Source organism: Cyrtonyx montezumae, unplaced genomic scaffold (assembly GCF_038088225.1).
Source record: "Cyrtonyx montezumae isolate F1298 unplaced genomic scaffold, pur_monq_1.0 scaffold_0, whole genome shotgun sequence".
In the NCBI taxonomy this organism is placed as follows: domain Eukaryota; kingdom Metazoa; phylum Chordata; class Aves; order Galliformes; family Odontophoridae; genus Cyrtonyx; species Cyrtonyx montezumae.
Genome location: NW_027071824.1, coordinates 22,700,746 through 22,719,473, shown reverse-complemented (window position 1 = coordinate 22,719,473; position 18,728 = coordinate 22,700,746).

The following is an 18,728-nucleotide window of genomic DNA, read 5'->3' as shown; positions in this document are numbered from 1 at the left end:
CCAAAGCATTAGTGCTTTTGGCTGGCTAACCACTACATTCCTCCTACCAAATTATTAAATACACAATCTATCAAAGCAAGTAGTCAGATAAATGGCTTGCCCTGCCTCCCTTGCCTTCTTGTTGTCTCAAATGATCTTCCTGCTCACATGAATGGATGAACATCATAGCATATTCTCCTTAACTCTTAATGTGAAAGAACTCAGAGTTTGGTATTCATGACTGAACACTGAGAGAAGGATGGATATTTTGGGGCAGATAGGAAGAGCACTGCTCTCTCCTGTGGCCCTGAGGTGACTCCGTGGCCATTATATGGAAGGATAATGCAGATCTCAGTGTCCTTATCCTTCCAAAACCTAAATATTCTGATGGAAGGAAAATCTGAAGGGAGTCAGACAGGAGACATACTTGATTTTATTTTTTTCTGTGTTGTGATGATAATCATTTTTGCTAATATTCATACTTCATACTTCTTGTTTGAGTCACACAGCCTTGGCCCCTAGGATTCTGTAGAACTCCTTCCAGCCTCCACTACTAATGACATTATTCCAGAATACTTTCTATGTGATTTTTTTTTTCTGTTATCTGTTTGAAATCTTACACAGTTCAAATGTAAGTTTAAATTTTTACCTGCCTGCTCATTTATGAATGTCAGTTAGCCAACTCAGTGAACTCATACAGAAAATAAAGGAGCAGTTATTCATTTTATTTACTATTCTTAGTTCAGTATTCTTCTTAAAAAACTTAGTAATTTTTCTGTTGTGTCCAGCAGAAAATTTGGTAATTTTGTGATTTCTCTAAAAATCCATCTCCTATTTGTTCCCTTGGGGCCAAGGAATAAATTATGAGTTTACTCCATCTATACATCTTCTTTATTAAGGATGTGTTTGAGAGAGTGGAAAATACAGCCTGTCTTGCTGAAAATGCTCTGATCCTACATCAGCTCAGTTTTAACTTTGATGTTCTGAATACTATAAAAATAAATCTCAGTAAATGAGGAATTTTCCTAGTGCTTTCTCTTCTTACACTGGAACAAACACAGAGTAACCCTTTTCTTCTCAGGCTGCAGTCCTGTGTTCTGCTGTGCCTGAAGTTCAGTCTTTATAAATATGACCACTTCCAGCTACCCAAAATGTAGATTTTGTCTGTAGAGCCTGTCTTTAAGTTCTGACAACAAAACTGGTGTAATTGAATGCCTCATCTGTTCTCAAGTCCTCTCCAACAAAGTGATTTAGGGTTGAAAAGATCTCCTGGCAGAAGCAGCTAAGCTAGCCATGTCTCCTTGGATGTCAGCTTCTAGCATTGAGAAATACTACTATGAATATGTATGTTTCACCTTTTGTTTCAATCCCCTCCTGGCACACAAGCTGTATCAATCTAGCCCTGTCACTTCAAATTTGAGAACTGAGAAAATGAAGCACTTGATTTGTCTTCTAAAGCTGAAATGAGATGTGATTATGTGTTTCTACATAACAGCTGATGATTTTCCCATGCCTCAAAGAAAATTGTGACTATGTATGAAATCATCTCTGTAGTTGACAGATCAAAACATATCAAAAAATGCTAAAGTGTAGACAGATAGGTGCTCACTGTGATCAAACATTTCTGGATGGAGAGTTTTCAATGTCATTTGTCTTTAAAAAAAAAAAAAGGAAGGAAGAAACAAATAATAGGTAGCTGGAAGAACGTGGAATGTGTCGAAATAAATATTACTAGCAGAATAAATATTCAGTTTTCACATTGTGCAACACCTGTTGCAACCAAAATATAGAAAAAAACATTTGTTTGTTTGTTTTTCTTTTTAATAAATACAATTGGATTGATTACAATGACTCATATAAGCAAATTATATTTTACTTGTATACATTTGCTCTTTCTGAACCCTGCATTAGGATCCCATTTCTGTGTACTGATGTGTATTTCTGTGTACACTGTCTGGAGATATTCAAGACCCACCTGGACACCTACCCATGCAACCTAGTCTAGGGAGCCTGCTTTGACAGGGGAGTTGGACTAAATGATCTCCGGAGGTCCCTTCCAAACCCTAAAATTCTGTGATTCTGTGATGACATTGAAAAGAGACATCTTCTAAGTGTAGGAAAATTTAGGTTCTCGTGCCTTGGAAAATTTCTCTGAAGACATCTCTACTCTGAAAGGAAGTATTTCTGTCATGCTTCACTCATCAGTGTTTTTAATTGGCCATCTGAAGTTGTTCAACATGCAGACTGACATGAGTTTTCCTTCTATGTATAATGATCACAACACATTTTCCAGAGTAGAATTTCTAATATAGAACAGTGGATTTAACTTCTTCCAGCAGACACATAAACTATAGGTGTGATGACATTTGCAATGCATTTCCCGATAAGAAGTACTTAAGATTGTATAGATTTTTCTCAATATTTTAAGAGAGAACCATTAATTTTCAAGTGAAATTGCTATGGTCCATATGATATTTCCTTTCTCTCTTTGGGTAAAGCGTGTTTGCCCACTGAATCAAAAAAAAAAATATGCTCACATAATGATTTTGTCAGAATAATTTGATCCATATCAACATGAGATCTCTAATTGCATAAACCTATCATTTTGGAAGACTGCTGCATATCTAGGGCAAAAATAATAACTACATTATGCTACCAGACAGATAAAAAAAAAACAGTGATGGATTCTGAGTTTGAAGCTGTTATAACTTTAATTAAAGTTAGGAAGTCTGATTCTCTGTCTGGACAAACTACTAAACTCAGTGTCTCTATTAAAAGATAAGAAAATTGACATATGCATTTGTTGTATTTTAACATACTTTCAGATTGGTTGGCAGTAATCAAGTGTAGTCTTTAAATAAATAAGATATCTTAGAATTGTGTTAATTTATAATCATTGTTACTCATTTTAAATATCTTCTTGTTACTGCTGGAAGAAGTTATTTATTTCTTCAGTTAACTATTGGCCATGAGAGCACTTGCAATTATAATCACCTAATACCTTTCTCCAGAATGAATGCTTTATTAAAAAGAAGCTAGTACTATTCTTATTGCTCAGTTGGTCTAACTACATGGACTTGTTTATAGCCTTTTCTATTCCCTCATTGTCATGATGGGAGTCTACTGGACAAGGTACAGTAGCGGCATTCTATGTTATCTCTGTTTTATACCTTTATATTCAGACAGGCAAGTCGAATTATTGCAACTGATGTACACTCCCTGGAATGCTGTCAAGGCACACTAAAATGTACTTGGTGCCACAGACTTCTGACAGCTGATGACAATTTGCCAGTCATGTTCAGATGTTGCAATTGCCCCAGTTCTCCGTGATATCCCACAGTTCCTGGAAAAAGCAACAGACTGAATCATCAAGCAAAAGCAGACAGAAAACACCCACTTTTTGGTTTTTTTCACCTAATTTTCATTTGGTTCATTGTAAATATTTTATGGAGTCCAATTTCTATGAAGTTTAGGAAAGAAAAGAAGAAGGTTTATGAATGAGCAGTCAGATGAAAATGTGAAAGAAATACGGACCTCCTTACCAAGTACCTGAATTGACAGCTCCCTGTTTCTGGGATTGAGATCAGAGTTGTCACAGTTCACAGCAAACCCCAAAATACAGGGCACAGGAGGGATTTCTCCAACACCCTGGTTAAGCCACCTTTTCAGAGATTTGTTCTCTGAAGGAGAGCTTCCTTGCTCTGTTGCAATGTGGTTATAATTCTCTTCCTTCTTGAGTTTGAGATCTCTGTGGTTGCTTTCACTTTTGAGTGCTTGCTTGTGAAAGATGTTGGCTAATGGGGAAAAAATGGAAGAATGAAGTGTAACAAGAGGCAAAGACCTAAATGTATATGCCTTGGTTAACAGATGGCTGAGGAGAGTGGGATGGCAAAAGCATGATAATCTATAAATAACTGAAGGATGGAGTTAAAAGACAGTGTTGTGTTAACAAGATATCTTTCTTGAAATATCATGATGTTTTCAGAAAATCAACAATATATGTTGCATATTATTTAAAACAATAAATTTTTCAGAAGAATGGTCTATTTGAAGACTCTGTCTCCTTCTGTCCTTTTTCTTCCATGCTTCCAGAAAAATAGAATAAGCCATCTTTTATATGGAAGATGTAATTATATTACAAAGTAGCACCTGAAAATGTCACAGCTAATATCCAATGAAGATGATCTTAAATGAAAAATTTTCCCAGATAATGAAGGTGACCAAGATTTGAACTAACTTGGAAAGATCCTGATCAGTCATCCTGCTGCTGTTGATCAGCAGCAGTACATTTAGGACAAATGTCTTTTTTTTGTTGAACAGGTTTTGTTTCTGGCTTTCACACTTGATAGAGGTATGTCTGATTAAACTCTGAGGTAAATCAGAAGAAATTCTTTTTACACAGCAAAAGTTAATTTCTTAATTTACTTATTTTAGAATAAAATAAGAAATCAGAAAAAGTTCAAAAACAGTCCAAAGGCAGCATCAAATATTTACTACTTACAGAACAAACTCTACAAATGTTAAATTTCATGTACAGTGCTAATCCTAAGAGGAGCCGGAATAGCTTACTGCTGAAGGGAAAATAATCAAGTTTGCTAGATTTACCACATCTTTCTTCTTTCTTTATCTTTTTTTTTAATGATTCTTTTGTGTCTTAAGTCCTTCTGATGACATATGACTATCACTTGTTGCAATCTGAATTCTGCTCAGATTTTATTGGAAAGCTCACTATGACCAACTTTGTAGAGTTCAACATTGCTAAGCCACTCACTTAAAGAAAATTGAACAAAAGAGATTAAAAAAGGACACATTTTGCACAAATTGTAAGTAAAATAAGACAGATAAATTTCAAACTGCAATCTGAATAAATTTGCTATTGATCTTAAAAGTGAATTTTATTACATCTTGTACATTAAGAAAATAAAAAAATTCCTAACTTCTGCTCCTCTAAGTATATGCTGAAATTTGAATATCTCAGTGTCTAACTTCTAGCCCATCTTAGAAACAAATGTCTATACTAAACACACATTCACATTCACATTCTAGTTCAGATAAATGAAAGTGATTTTCCTGTTTGTCTCAATCTACTAAGGGTGCAAGATAGAGCAGATTCAAAGTATATGAATTGTAGGATTTTTTTGCATGTAATTAAATTGGAAGTTATGCCTGCTAGTGAGAATTCATCTCAGACTGATAAAATGTAGATACAGCTGTAGTCAGTGGCAAAGAAAAAAACAACACGTGGACCTGCATATTAAATGTCTCTCTTTCAAGCACATATTCACCACCTCTCCTCAGTGGGATGACTCAAGAGAGAACATAGATCCATGAATCTGATTTTAGAATGCACTCCTTGGAAGAAGTTCACCGAAGTTATTTATGAGCCTTTAAACAATTACTAGAAGAAAAAAAAAAAAAAAGAGTCTTGGCAGCTACTCCAAGAACTATTTCTGATTTGAAGCCAATGAGTAGTCTATCAGCTAGGCTAACACAGCCATATTCCTTCTTACGCGCTAGGGTTTTAGCACTGTGAAATTTCATTGCTTTCTACACTGTGTTGTAGCTTCAGCAGAATAAATTTGTAAGAAGTAGTAGTGCTTGTGACTAAGGGCATAACAGTGGTTGCAGCACAGTCCATATTCTCTTTGAAGGTGTTCATGGACTTAGTTTTGCCCAGAAGTGTACTGGTTCAAGTGCTCCCAGTGTTCTCCACACAGCTAGTCAAAACAGAGCAGATAGCCAAGGCAAAGCAGAGGATGATGATGACATCTGCTATGAAGGTACACTTTTGTTCCAATCTAAGCCTTTAACACGGGTACTCTGTAAAGTTCCCCATAAAATGAGACATGCTGCTTGGGCACCCTGAGGGTGGAAACAGTCCCAAACTTCAGTTTCTAGTACACGGGTGTCCAATTTTTTGCCTGGGCTGCACTGAGTGAACAGAATTGTCTTGGTCTGCATGCATATACAAAAGCCTCTCCAAAAGTTATGTCTCCTATTTTTTTTCCATAGAGACTACAACAGCTACAAACAGATAACAATACTATTTTGTAGGACAAGTTCTACAAATCACTATTTTTCAACACAGTCACCACCACTAGCTATACATTTTCACCAGCAATGATCAAGAACCTGCATGCTGTTCTCTTAAAAATCTGCACCAGATGAGGTGAACCACAGTCACTGTAACCACTGCAAAAATGCACCACCTCTTGATGCTCATATCCACTGTTTGATCTTCATAAGCATTCAGTAAGTGTTGATTAATGTCAATGGCTGCAACATTTTCTGCATGGAGGAATTCAAAGATGCACCTTTGCTTCATAGACATTTTCATGTCAGATACCATTTTGTCAGTGCTGTTTGTTACAGAACAACAAAGTGGAATAGAATATTGGTAGGAAAGGTCATTCTCTACTGCCATACTACCACCATCTGCCCCTCATGTTGTCAGCTAACATCATAAAATAGCAGGCATTAATTTTGGAGCAGCCCTCATACAATATACAGTATTGTTAATATATGAGTAACGATATACTGTAACTTCTAATACTTTTCTTAAAACATCAGGAAAAAAAATAGAGTAACGAAAACATAAAACTAGTGGAATATATGAGCTTGTTTTTATGAATCTGGCTCACCAGTCTGGTTTCATGGCAGTGCATGCAACTCTTAGTGAGGTCACAAGGAGTTCATCAGAGATTTTTGATGGAATGCTATTCTTCCTCTACTTCATTCCTGAAGATTTTTCACAAATGTACATGCTGCCAAAAATCAGGACGCTCCACGTGGTGAAGAGCTTCCACCTTTTTTGTGTGGGTGGCCATGTTATCAGCTGGGCTGGTGCAAACATGAGCCTCGGGCCACAGGTTGGATGTGCCTGCTGTACAAACATCTTAACCATTGTACTCTGCTGTAATACATAGATACATAAAGGATATAATTATCAGTTCTCTTTCACAAATCCCTTCTAGGCTGTTGCCGATTTTAGGTCGCTGTACCATCCCTCATGATAACAACACTTGGAGCAGGAGTACCAGCTGTGAGTGCCTGTCAGCATTAGTGCATCCATGAATCTCTGAGCCAGAGAAGTTCTGCGTCCTTTCTAGACAGCTCTAGGTATTGCCTCACTTAACTGAAGTTTTTTGGATTACATTTTAACGTTATAATAGAAGAGAATGACCTGCTTAGGGAATAGGATATCTATAAGTTGGTACTACAGCATCTGATAAATAGAGAAACCTATGTATATACACACATTATGAAGGTCTACTACAAACCAGTATTTCATAACAACAGCTATACCTCAAGGATTCAGAAGTGTACAGAGAGTACATTCTTAAAAGGAAATTTTGAGAATGAATGTTTCTGAATTACTGAGCATCACTGACTCCTGTCTGCTGGTAGCAGTGGTTAATTGGCTGCTTCTGCTTATTGTGCCTGGATTTCTTTTCTCATGCATACATACACTGCAAATACCCAGCAGTAGGAATAACTATTTACAGATAACTTCAATTGCCTATTCTTTCAGTCCAGAGTGGGTTACAGATAATTTCAATTACCTTCAATTTACATTCACTTCCCCATGGTTTAAGCATGGGGAAAAAAAACCAAACCAAAACAAAACAAATAACAACCAACCAACAAAGAACAGAATTGTAATCATCAAAATTACATTTCTGAAATACACAAGTACAACATATCCAACTTTTCAAAAAATAAATAAAATGAAAGCAGCTCACCATATGGGATTCTGTCAAGCTCTGTGCCTGTGGGTGTAGGCTAATGATCACAACGCACCTCTTTGTAGCTGAATGCTTTCTTATTTTTTATACATATAAAGGCAAAATAGCAAGAGCAAGAACAGCAACAACAATAAATTGAGTGTATCAGTATTTACCAAAATTGGTGTTTCCTACGTAACATATGTGAACCCAGTTTAGTATGGACAAGAGGACATAAAACCTCCTATTGTCTACCCACATATACAAGGGTAATTATAGACCAAATGACAAGATTATTTATTTCTGCCAGTATTTGTGATTTTTATTGCAGAACACCTTCTAGTCTTAATAACAAGAGCAAGATAATATCCCTGATAGTTTCACGCATTTTGTTTCAGTTGTAGTGCATATTTTAGGCAGACCATTTGATTAGAGAGATTTAAAGAGTGGAAAACCCTATATTTTTCTAGGTAAATTTGTACAGAGTTTTTTTACTCTTGTTACTAAATTGCATATAATTTCTACTCTGAATTTGTCTAAATTCAATTTCCAGGCATAGAATTTCATTATCCCTTTTTTTACTGAATTAAAGAAGTCATTATAGGAAGTCTTCTCTCCACAGAGGTACTTCTGAAGGCCATGATCACATCACGTGTTAGATAAATTAACTACTCTGTCTCTTAAATCTCTCTAGGCCTCAATCAAGTTTGGAGCTCTTTCCTGAAATTTTGTAATCTTTCAGAATCCTTTTCTGAAACACGAGTAGAATCAGACACAGCTGCCAGACAGAGTTTCCCTGTTAGGGACAGCACATCCTTGTTCATCCCCAGTAGTCCACAGCTCAAACATCCAAATGCTGTCTGGGCTCACCTTTTCTAAGTACAGCTCTGTAGTGGGAATTTGCATGCAACTGTTTGGCTCCTAGACATCTGACCTTGTACTAAGGTATGTGAGAAGGCATTTCCTTCTGATAAACCTGTGTAATTGCATTGTCCTCAGTAACGTATAACATTTTACTAGTTTTTGGCTAATTGGCTCCTCTTATTAACAAAAACTTTGTGCTTTCTCCACATCATATTTAGGGTTACTGAAAATCACCAGCCTGAGGAACTCAATATATGTAGTTGAATAAAAGATTTATACTATGTGTTTCACTGACCAGTTCTAGGCATTAGATCTTCTGAGCAGAAAGAAAACGAATTTACAGGAACACTTTCAGACTAAATTGATTTTAAAATAATGGTTTTTCATCCACTTGCATCGTAGTTTTGGAGTTAACTATAATGAACTTGAGACTGGAAAAGTGGGTAAAAATAGGTCAGTTGGGATCTTTGAATTTACTGGGGAGAAATTAGCCATCTTAGTATCATTTGCAGGCCACCGTATTTTAAAGATACTGGAAGTTGAAATATACCAAGGAAATAAAGAATGCAAGTTTTGCAGGAAAATAGCAGGTACTTGGCAGTGAAAAACTTATTCCTAACCAAAAAAAAAAAAAATAGTAGAAGCAAAGTTGTCCAACTGAATTCTTCCCCACATAAAAAACGGCACACATTGACAGTTGTTGACCATTTCTGGAGACCAAATGTGAACACAGTGAGGCAGTGACTAGTGTGTTTCAGCAGTAGCAACAATGACAGTGGATCATCTCTGATGGTGCAGATTTTTATGAGTGCAACATGCAGCCTCTTGTTCATTGCTGGCAAAAATAAAAATAAAAAAATAAGGAGACTGTGTTGAAATATGGTGTTTTCTAGCTGAGATTTTGCTCTATCAAATACTGTTACTGTGGCCTTTTAGCTGTTGTAGTTTCCATGGAAAAAAATAAGTGACCTATGTATCGGTTACCTGTCAGGAGAGGTGTTTGGCATAGTACAGTGCACAAGGGATGAAAGCTAGTACATCAGGTTCTGGGCTGTGCCCCAGCTGCCTTGCTGGGCCTTCTCTATGGTCTTGTTTCAGAAGCTGGAGCCTGAGGCCAGCAAGCCAGCACAGGACCTTGATTTCTGTATTCACTTGAAGGATGCTGATCAGGAAGTTTGGCATGAAGGTTACTTTCTCCTTGTAAACAGAACACAAGTTTTATCTGCAGTTCTCAGCATGAAAATGATAGTGGAATGCATTACACCATTTCCACTCTTACTTCTTTGAACACATCTGCTCTTTAAGAGAATGGAAGAGGGTACACTGACTTTGTATTTTTGTTTCAAGATTCAACAGTTAACTCTAGCATAAAAACAATGTATTTGAAAAATGCATGTGACAGATTTTCTGTAGATTAATGAATATAATCATGAAGAACAAATTAAATGAAGGAGACTTCCAGAGAGAGTAAATTCACTTAACAATCTGGAGAAAGGGCAATTTATATCTAAATATAGATCTTATGAAGATGAGCATCCATGAACCCACAGCTTTATTTATACTGTGGGAGAAAGTTTCTCCCTTTAAGACTTCTTTGAGTTTTTGCTTTTATTTTGGAGAATAGCAATTTGATTAAAAAAAAAAAAAAGCAATAATACAAACAGAATTTTTAAAACTGAAATAGAATGACTTCTTTCTTCCCTCACTTATTCACTACTGTCTGAGAAATAAGTTTTCTCACACTGAACAGGTTTCTGTGGGCGAAGGTACAGTTTCCTTATCCAATAAAATAGAAGTTAAATTTGGACCTGATCTCAGCTAGTTATCATCATACAAGTAATGAGCACCTGAATACTCACTCAGAGCAAACAGATTATTTCATTTTATTATTTCATTTTCAGAGTGTGTAACTGGAGTTCATCAACTTATTCTTTCTAATAGACAAATGTTATTGCTTCTTGGCTCCTGACAAATCAGAGCGCAGGCTGAAATATTACCTTTATGAAACGTTTTAATCTTTTTTCCTTTTCCTTTTTTTTTTTTTAATAGATAAGTAAGTAAATAAATCAATAAAGATTTCTTCTCAGGTAGAATAGAAAAGGTCTTAAGATCATTTGAAAATTTTCCCAGGCTAGAGACAGTCTCCTGTTCTAAGTCTTATTAGAAATCTAAGTCTTCATTTCCTCTGACCTTAATGAAAGCAGTGTGGTTAAATCCAGGGTAATCATTTTATGAGGCAGAGCTACATCTCTCCAGCATACTTGCATAGTAATCAACCAAAGCAAATTTTCAGTAATGTCAGGATAGAAGAGCTGCAGAACATACAGAAGGCACTGACTGCACGATCATTTGTCGTGTTTTTATAGCTAAACAGCTTTGCTGATTTTATGGAAGATGTCTGAAACAGAGAAAAGTCATGTGAGTTTTAGAAAATGTTTGTTATTTGAGCACCTCCGCTTTTTCTGTATGTATGAAATACACTTCTAGGAGGTGTATGCACCTATGTGTGGAACAGTATGTAACCATACTGCACACTCCAGCACAATCTGTGCAATAAATATTTTCTGTCTGTCTGTTCCTGACTGTGCAATGGGCACTGAATACGGGCATTCTCTCAGCATGAATTAGGTTACCCGCTGTATGAGAAGCAATTTATTGATCTAGTTTCTGATAGACTTACTTTTCACTCAGTTTTTACTGCTGTTAGCAAACGATAGAGCTGCAAAGGGAAAATTCAATAACTGCTGTTCCTATTGAGTATTGTGTACCTGTAAGACCTAGAACATTATGTCTTAAAAGCTTCTGAACTTGTAAGATAGCTCCTATTTTGCACCAGGTAAAAGATAAATATAGAAATAAAACAGAAAATCTGCTGCTTGCTTCTTTGTGGGCATTGGGAGAACTATACCGAAAACCTTATTTTATCAGCACCAGATCGGGGAAATTAACTTAAGTATCTTGTTAGAAGTCTTCACTGTAACAAATCTATTTCCCTTATTTCATATAAAATGAACTTGTTCATTGTCTGGATAAAACACATAAAGGAATCTGAAATCTCAGAAATATTTCCATCTGTGGTTGGTTGAGATATACATTGCAAGTAGTATATGTTCTAAAGAAGAAAAAAACATTCCCTTGAATAACACCCTGATTTATTAACAAACTTGTTTATGAAGTTTTTCATTACACCAGGAAGATTCCAGCTTTTCTGTTTGCTTTTAAAATGAATCTAATTCACTTTTAAAAGTTTTCATGTTATCCCATGAAGCATACTGGCAGGTGTTTAGGATGTGAGTCTCACTTTTTCTGTGTACCCTTTTTTTCCCTTCTCACTCATGTCCATGTGTTACTTTATCAGCTTAGTTGTTTTAAGATATGCAGGGTTTTATGACTTCAGATACTTGAATGCAATTAACTTAATATTTACAATGAATTACATTCTTCCAGAATAGCAGTAATTCAAGGAATTTTGTTTTGCAATGCTCAGATTTCCAAAAATAACACCTTCAAGTAAAACTTCCTTCAACAAAACAAGAAAACTTTATATGTTCCAGTACCAACACATAATTATGCTTTTCAGGATTTGCTTAAGAATATGAAGAGAAAAAATATTTTAAGTTTTTAATATTTTAATATGATTTAATACAGGATACATCAAAATATATATAATTTCCCAAAACTTTTTCAGCAAAGTCTGAATAGCCAGGGAAGATGCTTACTATGAAAATTATAGAATAGCCTTTGGAAAATGGTGAAGGTAAATTATGTGAGTTAACAGAAAACTGGGAGCAGAGTATTTCTGGTGATTACAGAACAGGAGTTTATGCTGAAGAACAACATAAAGACAGGAAAGAATTCAGAGTATTGTGACTAAAACACTTTTTATTTGCCAACAGTTGTTTCCTTTAGTTAATGGATTACAACTTTTTAAAGCAATTGGTTAAAGGACACAAGCTCAGTCAAGTACCTGTGACCTCACCAATTATTTCTGCCAAAAGAATGGCGTGTCTTTTCACCAAGTTATAACTTTTAAAACCCTTCACAACAAGTACACCAAAAGCACTGTATGCTATGACAGGCAAAGAAAATGAATTAATCATTCTTTATTTATTCATTTTAAATAGTGATTACTAGCCTTTCCTCCTTTTCCAAACCATCTTGACTCTCTCAGAACAGGCAATTTCTAGGCACAGTAGATTAAGTCTTAATATAATTCAAAGAAAATTTATATTATACTTACAATGATGCATAGTATTTTAATTTTAAATCATTGTTTAGATAATAGAAAAAATAGACCCTTTAGACAAATGCATTACTTAGAAAAGAAAGACATTTGTAATTGGATACTCAAGTTATTTGAAAAGATAAGAAATTATCAATGTATTTTTTCACTCATGAGATGAATGATTCTGAGTTTTTAAAAGTAATTCTCCATAACACTGGGTAACTTTTTAACAAAACACTTTATTTGAACATTTGATGCATTATTTATAAGTTGTAAGTTGATGTCTATGGAATGAGTTGTTTGGAGGCTTTCTTAGTATCTGTTTACAGGTAGCTGAATAGAGCCTGTCCAAGGATGTTTGATGTTGCCAACTGACATTTGTTTGGTTGCTTACTCCAGCATAGTTTCATTCGCCCATGTCCAGCACTGATGGAAAGGGTGAATGTGGCACTGAGTGATATGATTAGTGGGCCTCATGGTGATGGGCTGATGGTTGGACTATGTGAACTTAGTGATCATTTCCAACTTTAATGATTCTATGATTCAATGATTCTGTGAGTGACAATTTCCAATTATCCAGCTACACCAGCTCTTGCACTAATATCAATTCATTAATATACACAGGCATGAAAAACTGCAGCATTTCTCAAAACATGATATTGGTCTATCCACATATCTATTCATTTTTGTATATTATAAACTTTTTAAATTGAAGGCAACATCTACTGATAAAAATTTAGTCCATCAAATTTTGTCCATAGAAAACAATTTTTCTTTCATTTCACTAAGGCAGTGTGAAGTAGCACTACCAAAAAACAAGTAAACAAATACATCAAAAAGAACTACTTTATGTTTCAATTTTTTGTCCTCTAATAGTAATTCTTCTACTATTTTAATATTGATAACACTAGCAATATTGTTTGTGCTGTGTCTTAATCATAATTACTGAATTGCTGAGGTTGGAAAAGACCTTCAAGAGCATCAAGTCCAACTGCAACCTAACTGTACTACCCTAACTCTAACAACCCACTACTAAGTCATGTCCCTGAGCACCACTTCCAGATGTTTTTTAAACACATTCAGGGATGGTGTCTCAACCATCTCCCTGAGGAGCCTATTCCAGTGTTTAACAACACTTTCTGTAAAGAAGTTTTTCCTTGTATACAACCTGAACCTCCTCTGGCACAACTTGAGGCCATTTCCCCTTGTCCTGTCATCTGTCACTGGTGAGAAGAGATCAGCTCTGCTCTCACTGCTATTACCTTTCAGGTATTTGAAGACAGCAGCAATGTCTCCTCTCAGCCTCTTCTTCCCCAGACTAAACAGCCCCAGTTCCTTCAATCGCTCCTCATAGGGTGTTTTCTCCAGGCCTTCACAAGTGTTGTTGCCCTTTTTTGGACCTGCTCCAGCATCTCACTGTCCTTTCTGTATTGGGGTACCCAAAACTGCACACAGTACTTGAAGGGAGGTCTCACTAGTGCTGAGTATGGGGAGAGGCTTACTTCCCTAGTCCTGCTCACCACACCGTTCCTGACATTCCAGCACGCTGCTGGCTCATATTAAGCTGACTGTCCATCAGCACACCAAGGCCCCTTTCTGACAGGCAGCTTTCCAGCCACTCTTACCCAGGCCTGTAGGGTTGCCTGGGGTTTTTGAGACCAAAACGAAGTACCCGACGCTTGGCCCTTTTGAAATTCATAGTTTACCTTGGCCCACTGATCCAGTCTACCCAGATCCCTTTGTAGCTCCCTTCCACCCTCCGGCAGATCAATACTCTCTCAACTTGGTGCCATCTGCAAACTTACTGAGAGTGCAATTGATCCCCTCATCAAGATCATTGATAATGATGTTAAATAGGAGTGACCCCAGTACCAAACTCTGGGAGCCAACGCTTATGACTGGCTTTAGTTCCACTGACCACAAACTTCAGCCTGGCTGTCCAGCCAGTGTTTCACCCAGCAGAGTGTATGGCCATCCAAGCCATGGGCAGACAGCTTCTCCATTAGTATGTTGTGGGGGACAGTGGCCTGTACTGAGATTGAAGTGCAAGTCAGGAGGAGAATACAAGACTATTTTCTAAATAAGGCAGAGGAAATTTCTCCTTTTATAATATGGTGCAAAGCATCAATGTCATTTGGACATATGACTTAAAGTGATTATGTAGCTTAAGAACAACATAACATTGAAGGTTGATTTACAAAGTATATGAGTATACAAATAACAAATGAGAAAGCAGATACATTGTAATTGTAAAAAAAAAAATTACATTTAAAGCTAGAAATTTTCCTCAAAAAATATAAAAAATATGGCTGTTTTGTGAAAAGAAAATTTTACCTGATTTCAGAAACTGAATTTCAAAATATTCATGGTATATCTAGCTGGAGAAGCTCATCGTGAATATACTTTCAAGGCATGAGAAACACAGTATTGGAGAATGATATTGCTTTTAACAAACTTCCTTTTTTTTAGAATTAATAAATTCTTGTCTTCGGTATAAAAGGATACCTATAGTTTGATAAAGACCCTGAAATGAACTTTGTGGCTTCTATTCTGGCTCCTTTTCTACTGCTGAAACCATTCATATTTATTGTTTCCTTATTACATTATTTCCTTTTCCCATAGGTTAAACACATACTGCTTATAATGGTTTCTCATATTTTATATGCTTTTAGATATTTTCTAGCTGAAGGATATTTTATATGACGTTTGTAGAACCTTTTGCCATTTGGCACCTGTATGCTGACCAAATGAATGAAGATTAAGTGATGGGGCAGCAGTACAGCAGTACAAACGGTGTGAGCATAGCTTGCCCTGAGAGCTCTGCACAGAGGTCAGTGATATAAAAGGACTCTCATTCATGGGCTTGTCCTTTTGTAAGTGCATCTTTTATGTTTTCCATGGTATTTGTACCTCAATCTCCAGCAGGTTTACAGTTTTCCAGCCACACTTCCACAGCCCTGTGGAACAACACTAATCCACTGCTCTCAATTCATATTGATTTGGATGTGTGGCCACTGTAAAATGTACTGACAGAACCTCTTTGGATGTGCTATGAAGTTAGAAGTTTTCCAGCCATTTTTCACTCAAGTGAATTTACAATAGTCTTGCCGTGCCAAAAGATAACATCACACTAAGTGGTAATGTTTGCTTAGGGTCATAATACTGTGGTGGCACAGCTAACAGCTGCAAGGTAGGCAGCTGTGGAAAAAAAAAAAAAGTGTCTACAAACTATTAAGTTTCATCTGTCCTGATATTAAAGGATTTTGGATTTGCTTTCCTGAAGCCTTCATCTGATGTATCTGAAAGGATATATTTTTTAATAAATTTTTTAGAACCCAAAACAAAAGAAAGTTAACCTGAGTAGTCAATATAACAACCAGTTTGGTAATTTTATGTTAATATTGCATATCTACCAGTCTGTGTCTACCAACATGTACATTTGTAGTGGCTCCTAATTTTAAGTTGACCATGATCTCTACAAAACTTTGCATACTTATCAGCATAAATGTGTACATTTTAGGCCTTGGCTTCATACAGAAAAAATCAAATATTTACTAAATATGCACAATAAAATCTTCCATTTATTACTGTGATTTATATTTAACATCAGTGTGTAATAGATTCATACCGGAGTCAGCATAACAATTTGCTTGCACTTTTCAAATACTTAGAATGGTGGGGAGGGGTGTTGAATGTGTAGGGGAAAAAAATCTCTCAACTCTATGCTCTTGTAGGGCCTTTATCTTGCCAATAAACAATCTGAATAAAAGTTGTGTGTACAACTTTGAGTAGAGGTCACCATGAACATAAATAAAATCATAGAATCATAGACTCATATAATCCTTAGAGTTGAAAGTGACTTCTGAAGGCTCTCTAGTTCAACTCCCCTGCAATGAACAGACATCACAGCTAGATCACATTGCCCAGGGCCTGATGGTGTTGCACCCTGAAATTCTCCAGGAAAACAGCATTAACCACAACCACGTCACTGGGCAACCTGTGCCAGTGCCTCACCACCCTCCCTGTAAAATATTTTTTCCTTATAAAAAATAAATATATTCATTTATAAAACCATAACACTAACCTAAATCTACTTTCTTTGACCTTGAAATGCGTAGCTGAAATTAAGATCAGTCACAATCTGAATGTCAAGAATAAAGTACAAAAGAAAAATTAAAAGTCTGGTTTTGTTGTATATTATAAAAAATAAGCTATGCTGCATCCTCTACACTACCTCTCTTCTAAGGCAAAGAGTTTTTTAGATATGTTTCTCAAACTCTTATCCTAGCTGATTAATATATAATGTCATCTGGTGGTACACCCCAGAAGAATTTATAGGCATAACTTCTACATTTGGATATGAATATGACCATAGAAAATATATGATGAATCCACAAGTGACTCTGAAGGAGATAATTATCCTCATATTGACAGATGTTCTAAAAGCTCTTGATTTATGAACCTTTTAATAGCATAATTCCAACAGAATTAATTATACTGCAAATTCAGAAGAGTGGAACATGAGCATTTATAGGCAGTTCATTTTACAATTTTTATTTAAGGCCCTCAGAATGGATCACAAATATTAATTTATGACAAAAATAAAAATAAAAAAGCATTTCCCTGCCTCCCTTCAAGACACTATTCCATCTCCTAGCTACCCCAGCACAGAAAAAAGCATTTTTCAGGAGCCATGGGAAACAGCTTCGGCCATGGGGACCAGACTTTCCAATAGATAATTTCTGAACATAAAGGTCCCAGGGATCAGCCAAATCCTTTTCCTGCATTGCTGAACTGCAATGATTTTTGCAGCAGAGATGTACCTGAATACATGTAATGGACTTCTGTGAAAACTTGTTAAGAATTCTAAACAGTGAAGATCAAGCATTATCATTTTATGTTTATTTACTTTTTTTAATCTCAGCAAGATGGTACTTATTGCTCTCTCATTCGTAGCATGACATACTCTACTGCAGTGGTACAGCACAGAAATGCATGTTTTCCTATACTGAATGATCTGGAAAATCATGTGTTTTTAATTAGCTGTAAAAGGACACCGAGACAGTTGGTGTCACAAAGCCTTGCCAATTTTTGGCTTTGTGCTTGAAGAATCAGTTAAGTACCTGCTATTCTGCAGTGAGTGATGAATGGGAATTTTTTGGCTTAGAGAAGGTGTGAGGTTTAAACACAGGCTCTTTCCATTTCACTTCGGTGCTACTGGGCACCTGCTAATTTACTCCTGCTCTATTGCCTGTTTCTGGATTATTACTGAAACTGTGTTAGTAACAGGCTCCCTGAGATGTTTTACAACCGTTCTTGAAACATTAGCAGCTGCTGTGCTGTAGGAGCACATTACACAGCTCCAACCCTCCTCATTCTGATTGTTACAGAGCAGGATTAGCCCAGGAGCCAGTGTGAAGAGCAGGAGGCTGTTCCAGAATGGTACGGCCTCCTTTGATGGGCCTGCATGCTGGGACTGGGCTGCAGCCTAGGATGGGTAGGAAATCAATGCTAACATCAAATTATTTTTTCTGAGTTTTGCCAGTTTTTTTCAGCTCCTGGAAGCATATACTAGCCATTTTTCCTCTATTCAGTTGGTGGGCATGTGAACTAAAACAGGTTTGAATTTAAAATTTTTTGGTTTTCCATACTCACTGTCGCTCAGATTCTCATCCATTCAAACTTGGTAGCATCTACTGAAGCTCCTCAGCATTGATTTCCCTTCAGTATCCACTACTCACCATTCTGACGGCATATAAATAAAATATGTGCAAGCATGCTAAGTAGCCATTATTATTTATTACTCTCAAAATTATATACCCTTCAAGATCTATGCATATCAACCTTTAGATGCCAGACATGAATTGTATTTTGTCATGTTAAAATAGTTTAATGTTCTGGGTATTCATTTGGGATTTCATGTTTTAGTAATTAAT